Raw genomic sequence first — 9,874 nt, 5'->3', positions numbered from 1 at the left:
GCGCATGTATCTTTTAGCATTTAATACATTCACACCGGTCACAATCATTTGGAAAAAACAGATCACATATGCATTTGTTTCGGTTTTCAAATTTTCAAAAAGCTATATCTTCCAAACCGCGCGTCGGAATTAAGATCCGTTTTCACCGCTGGAATCCTCGCGACGTGTTCTTCAAAACTATATCCCGCATGGGGATGTTTCGACGAACTAGTCTTCCTGCCAACTAAACATCAATGTGTGTGCAACTAGACTAGATTGCCGCGCCAACTGAGCATACATGTGTGCCAAAAAAGTCCAACACCCCTATTATTGCCTCTAGGGCATATTTCCAACACCCCTATGACCCACTCTTGCCGCAACCCGGAGCAACCATTATTGCCGCACGCGGTTCCTCTCAGTTGTCGCCATGCGCGGCAACAACTCAACATCATCCCTCCGCCCCTCTACATCCTATTGTAACGCGCAACAAAAAACTATGCATCCCTACGCCACGCCAACTGAGAAAATGTGTGTGTGTGTGCAACTAGTCCTGCCAACTAAACATCAAAGTGTGTACAACTAGACTACATTGCAGACCAACTAAGCATATGTGTGTGTGCAACTAGTCCCGCCAACTAGACATCAAAGTGTGTGCAACAAGACTACATTGCAGGCCAACTAAGCATATGTGCGTGTGCAACTAGTCCCGCCAACTAAACATCAAAGTGTGTGCAACAAGACTACATTGCAGGCCAACTAAGCATATGTGCGTGTGCAACTAGTCCCGCCAACTAAACATCAAAGTGTGTGCAAATAGACTACATTGCAGACCAACTAAGCATATATGTGTGTGCACTAGTCCTGCCAACTAAACATCAAAGTGTGTGCAATTAGACTACATTGCAGGCCAACTATGCATATGTGTGTGTGCACTAATCCTGCCAACTAAACATCAAAGTGTGTGCAACTAGGCTACATTGAAGGCCAACTAAGCATATGTGTGTGTGCACTAATCCTGCCAACTAAACATCAAAGTGTGTGCAACTAGACTACATAATAGGCCAATTAAGTATATGTGTGTGTGCACTAATCCTGCCAACTAAACATCAAAGTGTGTGCAACTAGACTACATTGTAGGCCAACTAAGCATATATGTGTGTGCAAAAAGAGACCGGAGGAGGCGGTGGTGCTGCTGCTCTGGCTCCACGGCTGGGGTCTCCCCAGCGACCTACTAACCCCAGCCACAATGGATCTAGTAGTCGGACCCCGACCATTGCTACGGGCGGGCCTTGGATACCCCTGCCTACAACTCTCCCTATCAGTAGGATGTGCAACTTCGGCGGCTGCCCCGACTAACTATCTGATAATCAATGTGCAACTTCGAAAGCATGGTAGAGTTTGAAAAGTAGGATTGTAAATCATACCAACAGTGACAAAAACACTTTAGAACTTGGATCAATTTTTTTACAGCCATACATCACTACCAAAACAACCTTGGATCTGTTCATCTAAAGAACATTTTCAGTCCAATAGTTTCTTAATTTTTTTCTTATGTAACCCAGTGAATGCTAGTGCTGTCAAATCAATCGTCCGAATAGTAAAAACGGTGCCAAAATAGAGGATGAAATGTAACTAACCCATGTATCACCACTAGGCTAATTAAGCATCAAAGTGAAAACTACTCCAAGCAATCATGCAGCACATGGATATCCATCTATCACGAGGGCTCAATCTCATTTGCAAGTAGAATGAGTCGACAAAATACATAAGTAGAAAAAGAACACTACTAGAAATAACTAGCATCTAAAGTTCACCAGTGCCGTGTAGCCCATGTCTGAAGAAATCTAATGCTATGTGCATCCAGTCTATTATGCACAGCAGATACAGAAATACGTAGTACCCAAGTACTAGTAAGCAGGACAGCTCGGAGGATGGGGTTGACCTTAGATGCTTGGAGTGGACGGAGTGGCTAATCTGCTTGCACTCGAACTGGCGACGCTTGCCTTCGCCTCCTCCGCCCATCGCCGATTTGGTCGCCAGAGAAAAAAAAATGGAGAAGGGAGCGGCCGGGCGGAGCAGATGCAGGGGAGCGCCGGGGACACCTCATCGTACTGGAAGAGCTGATCGAGCGCGTACTCCATCCAGAGCTGGCTTCGTCCTCGATCCAGCCTCAACAGATCGGACACGGGTAGGTACACAGGCCACCGGATTTGATATGTATGCGAGCGGCGGCGTCTGGATCCAGCTGAGTGGCGTGGGCGCCCGTTCCCAACTTGCGGCGGCCGGCGTGAGAGGGGTGGAGGCGGCGGCCGGCGGGAGAGGGGCGGAAGCGGCGGCCTGCGGGAGAGGGGCGGAGGCGGCGGCGCGACGGGATGGGGACGAAGGGTGTGGAAGAGTAGATCTCTACTCCTAATGGAGCAGTTGGTAGTCTCGCTTCCAGGTTTTTTTTCGTCCCACCTATCATGGTTTTTTTCGTCCCACCTACCATGGTTTTTTTTCATCCGGTTTTTTTCATCACACCATCCCCACCCCTACCTCACCCCATTCATCGCACGCAGTCAGGTTCCGTTTCCCCCCTTATGTCCCTGATTCATGCATGACAATCAATTCTTTCCAAACGCAATCATGCATGACAATCAATTCTTTCCAAACGCAATCAATTAACTTAAGGTAACCAGACACAATCAATTCAATAAAACGGAGCGATATCTCGGGCGATTTTCTTGCTCCCGATATATAATGGTGCTAGCCAATCTGTTAACAAATGAGAAGGAAACAATCACGTGTATGTAGGGAAGATAATCGTGGAGATTGCAGGGCAGTTAAGGCCGTGCGTCACATGCAGGAAGGATTTCCCGAGTTCAGCGAAAGAGAAGGAAATCTGAGTTGGTGAATAGTCTCCACGATTTATTTTCGTCTGGCTTTTTTTCGTCTGGTTTTTCTTCGTCCCACCTCCCACCACCACCCTCTCACCGGTTTTCCTCTTTTCTCGTCTAACCGGCAACACCCAATGTATTTATGGTAATCAATCACAATTAATCCACGTATGGTAAGGCTATAAACTCAGAAATCTCAAATATGATTATTATAGTAATAAATCCATCCAGGTATGGTAAGGTCATAACTCAGGAAATTTCGAATATGGTAATTATATGGCAATAAATCAATCCAGGTATGGTAAGGCTATAAATATAAAGGAAAACTATTCCTGTGAGACGTCTAATACATGGCTTTCGTCAGACCAGCATCTCACCAATCGTTTTGGAGCCATGCATCCAACAACGCCTGGCTGTACTATATAACCCCTCCGAATCATCCTCACATCCACCATCAAACCCTAATCAACTACCTCGCCACCCTCTCTGCCACACCTGCCATCTGGATCCTCCTCGCTTCAACCTCGCTCTTATCGCACCACCGCATCTACGTTCGACCAGCAAGTCCTCCGGCAAGAACGCACACACCATGTCGCCTTGATGGCTAAGCATGTGCATGTGTGCTTCATGCCCCCACAACGCTCCTTGTGATCCGTTCGTCGCGCTGCATCCCCAATCTGGCCGGTGTGGCACTGTAATTTCGCCGGTGTGCAGACCTTCGTTTCCTCTGCTACTCCTCGTCAGACATTTTGTAGTTGCTGCTTGAAGTGGTATGGTCGTGCTCTGCTCGTTGAAGCCTGTAATTGGGGCTGCATGCTATAGACTCATGAGGTCCCTTTTCAATGTGGCTGCGTGGTAGCGATGCTCTCATGCGTGCTACGTCGGCTGTGCTCCAGCGGTCTTGCATTTGGCCGGGTTGAAGGATACCATATGTGTAGTAGCCACACGTGATTCAGATTTTGTTCACATTGGAAGTACAAGTGATTGTTGTTGGAAACAAATTTCCACCCTTTTGGAAGCATAATTTTCTTCGGTCAAAATGTATATGTAAAATTATTGGTATACTTTCTACCTGCAATTCAATTACCTATCAATGGTGTATCCAACATTGCTCTATTTTTCTTCCTACACATAAGAAAAATCTCTATTCCTAAGGGAGCAGTTGGTAGTCTCGCTTCCAGGTTTTTTTAGTCCCACCTTCCACGGTTTTTTTTCGTCCTAAAAAAATCTACGAAATTTCGTAGGTTAACCAGGGACAACTCCCACCTCCCAGGTTTTTTCGTCCCACCTCCCATGGTTTTTTTGGTACCTCGTCCCACCTCACACTAAGCCGCCACGAACCGCAAAAACCGCCTACCTTAGCCAAATCAACAAATCTCTCTCATTAATGCAATTTTCTTTAGGAAACAAATAATGGATTCTTTCCTACCTTAGCCAAATCAACGGATCTTTTCTATTAATGCAATTTGCTTTAGCAAACAAATAATAGATTCTTTCCTACCTTAGCCAAATCAACGGATCCCTCCCATTAATGCAATTTGCTTTAGCAAACAAATAATAGATTCTTTCCTACCTTAACCAAATCTACGAAATCTCTCTCATTAATGCAATTTGCTTTAGGAAACAAATAATAGATTTTCAGGAAACAAATAATCTCTAATCTCTAATAATTTCTACTCCTAATGAAACAGTTGGTAGTCTCCTCCCACCTTCCATGGTTTTTTTTGGTACCTCCTCCCACCTTCGCTGGTTTTTTTTCGTAGATTTTTTTCGTTCCCTCCCCTCACTTCATCGGTTTATTTTCGCGTCACCCTCTCACACAACGAAAGAAATCTAAACAGATCAGAACTTTTCATACTGGCGCAAGTTATTTAGTAATGTAGAATCAATCACGAACAATCTCTAAAGATCAAATCTAAATTAATTAACCTTACCTTAAATCACTCAGTTACATTAATTAGAAAACAAATAATTGATTTTCAAAAAATCGCTCAATCACGTAAACCTTACCTTAACTCACGGATGGTAATCAATCTCCAAACAAAGGAAACAATACATCGAGGGAGCAGTAAATAAACTCCCTTTCTTATGACATGTATATGATCTTTCCTTCCCTCTACGTTGTCGAGCGTTCTTGATTCTCGAGGCCGATGCTTGGGCTGCGTCACTGGGTCGCGACGGTGCTGGAGGACGAGGACGGCGAGGCCGGGTGCCGCGGCACCGCGTTGGCCGCGGCCGGTGAAGGGGGCAAAGAAGGGCGGCTTCCCTGGCCCTGGCCATGGCCGTGACCCTGTGAGTTGGTGCGGTGGAAGTGGCACTTGAAGGACACGGCGTGGGTGGCCGACGCGCAGACGCGCTTGGAAGCGGGCCCGTGGCCCGTGACGGATGGCGCCGACGCCGACCCGGGCCACCTCCTCCGCGTATTCTTGGAGCTGTGGCTGGCCGATTTACATGAAATTAATTCCCTCAGTTGTGGTGGCAAATATAATACACATAATCCATATTGTTATGTACTAGCTTGTGTGTGTGAAATAGATGGATTATGGTCCCATACCCAATAAAATGGATATGTGTGTGTTAGAGAGAGAGAGAGAGGGAGAGGGGGAGAGAGTGAGGAAGAGGGAGGCAGAGAGTGTGTGTGAGGAATTGATGATAAAAAAGATCGCCAATGTCACTTGATATATATGAGAATATTAATATTGAACTTTTAAAGTTAATGTGGCCCCGTTGCAACGCACGGGTGTTCTTCTAGTAGCGATAAATTGCCAGCCGTTCCACGGTTGAGAGCGCCCGACCAGGTAGCACCTGGCCGACTCGTGTAGCGACTGGGGGGCGGGATCGAGCGGCCAGGAGCCAGCCGCTCGTTGTCTCTAAATAGTGCATATGCACTTTTTAGATTTTAGGTTTTTTTTTTCAAAACAAAGGCATAAGATTTGCCTCATCAATTAAATAAGAAGGGAATAGAGGTTAGAGTTTTACAACACCCACAAGTATGGCATGGCAATTACTCGTCCACAAGAATATCTCCTAATTTCTTTGTGTCCGCGGTCACCCAAAGCTTGGCCTCGTCGACGATGGCGATGAGAAGGATGGTCGTTGGCGCACTCTTATGGCGGAACACCCGCGCATTTCTTTCATTTCAAATGATCCATGAGACCAGCATGGTGAGAGAGGCCAAAACTTGTCGGTTGGGGTTGCGATTGTCGGTTCTCTTGTCCAACCACTCGTAGACGGATTCATCCATGTGCCACTCGGATGTATCTATGTACGCAAGACCAAGCCTCTCAATAAGAGACTTCCATATCTGAATTGTAAAGCGTCACTTAAGAAAATGTGGGCACCCGTTTCTTGCTCCCTATTGCAAAGTTTGCATAGGCCACAATTTGGCCAACCTCGTCGCTGTAAACGATCAGCAGTCCAAATCATATCTTGCATTGCCAATCATGCAAAGAATTTAACCTTTGAAGGTGCCCATGCCTTACAAACCATACAGTCCAAGGGGGAAAGAGTCAAGCCTAGAAATTGAGCCTTGCATGCAGTGGCCGCCGTGTATATCCCGTCGTTCGCGTGCTTCTAGACGATGGTATCTTCGGTTTGCTCATGAAGGTGGACATCATTCAGAAACATCCAAAAGGTGAAAAGTTCCTAATGTGGGCGGCGGTTACAACCGCGACTTGGTTGATCTTGAGTATCCAAGCGTTCCCCTTGAGGGCCTATTCTACCCGGAGTGTAATTCTTTGGTTGGTACCCTAAAAGAAGGATAGATCTTGGATGCGTTAGGTCTAGTGTGGAACGTCTAGTTTGTATAAATATATCCCTCCTCCCTACACCAGAATAGTCACAAGCAAGAAGAGTGTGTAGGTTCATGGAGGCTAATCTATGGCAATCCCTGGGCACTGTCCTCACGCTACTGCTGGCCTCGAGGGCAGTATGGTATCTAGTTTGGAGGCCGTACACGATGACCTCGTGGTTCCGGCGGCAGGGGATCCGAGGGCCGCCTTACAGGTTCCTGGTTGGCTCCCTGCCGGAGCTAAAGAGGATGCTGGCCACCGGGAGAGCCAAGGGTCTTGACGTAGTATCCCACGACTGCGTCGCCACCGTGATACTCTTCTTCCGAAAATGGGAGTCCGACTACGGTAATTTTTTGAGATAAGTATATTTTTCATCCTCAAGCTCTTCTCAAATTTGAGAAATCATCCCTCAACTCCAAAACCACCAAAAGTCAATCCCTAAACTATTTAAACCGAATACTTTTTGTTCTTTAACTATTTAAATTGGATACTTTTCGTCCCTCATAACACTTAAGATGGTTTTACTGTGACTTGAACCCCGTTTTGATTGAAATGGGCCACGTTAACTGGCTTGACTGCCACGTCAATTAAGTGTTTATGCATAAGTATGTGTGTGTGCGTGTGTACAAGTGAGAACAAGATACAAGGAAAGTGTTTGCACTTCTACTACTTGTGTGTGAACAAGAGAAAGGCAGCTGTACTGAATATAGCTTAACAAAATCTGAATATAACTGAACATACTTTGAACATTACAGAGTATTGTACTGAATTTAGTTGAACATAGTCTGAACCCAATTTATTGGAAAATTGTCTAAACATAGTCTGGACCTAATTTAGTGAACATAGTCTGACAAAGTACTAAATGTGAAAGGGAAATAGTCCTGAATATAGCTTACAATCAACGAGGTCTCACATAAGAATAGGCAGCAGCAAATAAGCCATTCATAAGAACAGACAACAACAAATAAGTATGTGCCCAGCCAGCAGTCACAACGCAACCGTGCTCAACCCGCAACTGCATGCCTCAATCACCGCCGACCATGAGGGAATCGGCGTCGCCGCCGTTGCCCAAGACTGGCGTGCTCAAGGTCGCCGCCGCCGTGCCCTGGCAGCCACCACCACAACAGCTGTGCTCAGCCAGCAATCACTGACAGGCCACGCCGCCACCGCTGCCGTAGCCACGCCTCACTGCCCGCCTCCGGCGCCGCCGCTCAGGGAAAGGGGATCGAAAGAATGAGAGAGCGAGAGAGAGTTGGCAGGTGTTGTTTAGTCAAAACCAGGCCACGTGGTCTGTTTAGGTTAAAACAGGGTCCACGCCACTGTAAAACCACCTTAAACCTTATTAGGACGGGACAAAAAGTATCCGGTTTAAATAGTTGAGGGACTAACTTGTGATGGTTTTGGAGTTGAGGGACAATTTCTCAACTTTCAAAAAGAGTTTGAGGACGTAAAATATACTGCTAAAATGTCATATATTATGGTACAGATGGAGCATTTCTGTATGTATGCATACATGCATAACCAGCTTTACTCCAACAGGAAAGACATTTCTCTACTGGTTAGGACCGATATCAGCCCTTTGTTCTACTGACATGGACCTAGTGAAGCAACTGTTGACAGAAAGGACGGACTTGTTCCAAAAGGACTACATGAATCCTAGCTTGGACGCAGTCCTAGGCAATGGGGTCATATTGGCAAATGGAGATGATTGGAAACGGCGCCGCAAATTCGTCCACCCAGCTTTCAACCAAGAGAAGATCAAGGTAAACTACTTCCTCCGTTTCAAAATCATTGAAGTTCTATGATTGTCCTGAGTCAAACCTGTTAAAATTTGACCCAATTTATAGCAACTTTGTACTAAAATCTACAATATCAATACATACAATATCGAAATATATTTCATAATGAATCTAATGGAGCAAATTTAATGCCGTAGATGTTGCTAGATTTTCATATAAATTTGGCCAAACTTAATGAAGTTTGATGATTTTTTTGCGGGAAATGAAGTTTGACTTAAGGCAAATCTAAAACTTGAATTACTTTGAAACGGAGGTAGTAACTTAGTTAAATTTATTTGTTGGGCCTACGTTAGCTAGTCTGTACTAACATGATCTGAAGGAGATGCTTTTACTTTTGGCTGTTCATCAGTCCATGTCAGCAATGGCATGGGAGTGCACACAGCAGACGATGGACCTGTGGTGCGCCAAAATGCAAGCGGGGAACAGCCAGCAAGCCGAGATAGACATGAGGCACGACTCAGGCGAGATAGCCATGAGCGTGATCGCACGAGTGATGTTGGGGGACAACTACAAGGATGCCTGGGAGGTGTTCGTCGCCAGCGAAGAGCTGCTGGAGCTCGCGGCATACGCGTTGGCGGATCCTCCAATACCTGGATTCAGGTGGTAACTTGCTTGCCCATCATAACCGTACGTAGTGTCATCCGACTGAAATTGGTTTGCTTCTGTATGTATAAGGTACCTTCCGACACGCCGCAACCTCCGAACGCGGAAGCTCGACAAGCTTGTGACATGCAAGATCTCGCAGATCATCGCGGCGGCTGGCGACCGGCATCTACGGAGACGACCTGCTTGGGCTGATGCTGCAAGCATGCAGCCAGCCAACCGCCGGTGCTGCGAGACTGAGCACCGCAGAGATGATAGGCGAGTGCAAGACTTTCTTCGCGGCAGGGCACGACACAAGCGCCAACCTCATCGCCTGGGCCATGTTCCTGCTCGCCAGATACCCACGCTGGCAGGAGATGGTCAGGGAGGAGGTGGGCCGAGAATGTCCTGACGGCGCCAGCATCGAGTCCCTTGGCAAACTCAAGCTGGTAGGTACCGTACATCAATGAATTTCTCCATCTATGTCTAGCTAATCACTAGCTCCGACAGCTTCAGAAAAAAGGACGTACTCTAAAATGTACTCCGTCTGTTGCATATTTTTTGTCGTGGTTCTTTGACAGTATCAACAATTTTTTTGGTAGAATCAAATTAAAGGAAGTACTGACACATATAGCTATATATGCAGCTTAAGGGCATCTCCAGCCATTGGCCCCCCAGGAGGGGCAAAAAATCGCCCCCTGGGGGCACACCGACGCTAAACCGCGCACTGGGGGCGTGATGCCCCCAGTCGCGGCGCCCACGGTTAGTCAAAAAAGTCAAATACGGCACAAAAACGACTCAAATTTAACGCAAACATCGGCGAGTTCGTTCAAACTTAAACATATTT

General features: G+C 46.4%; 1 pseudogene; it reads left to right on the top strand.

Moving 5' to 3' along the window:
- Positions 1-6,720: 6,720 nt before the first annotated feature.
- The window catches only part of LOC123067445 (cytochrome P450 709B2-like), a 35,774-nt pseudogene continuing 32,620 nt past the window's right edge, over positions 6,721-9,874 (top strand).

This window comes from Triticum aestivum, chromosome 3B (genome assembly GCF_018294505.1).
Source record: "Triticum aestivum cultivar Chinese Spring chromosome 3B, IWGSC CS RefSeq v2.1, whole genome shotgun sequence".
NCBI lineage: Eukaryota > Viridiplantae > Streptophyta > Magnoliopsida > Poales > Poaceae > Triticum > Triticum aestivum.
The sequence above is the reverse complement of the archived record's forward strand: the minus strand, read 5'-3'. Positions and strand labels throughout refer to the sequence as shown.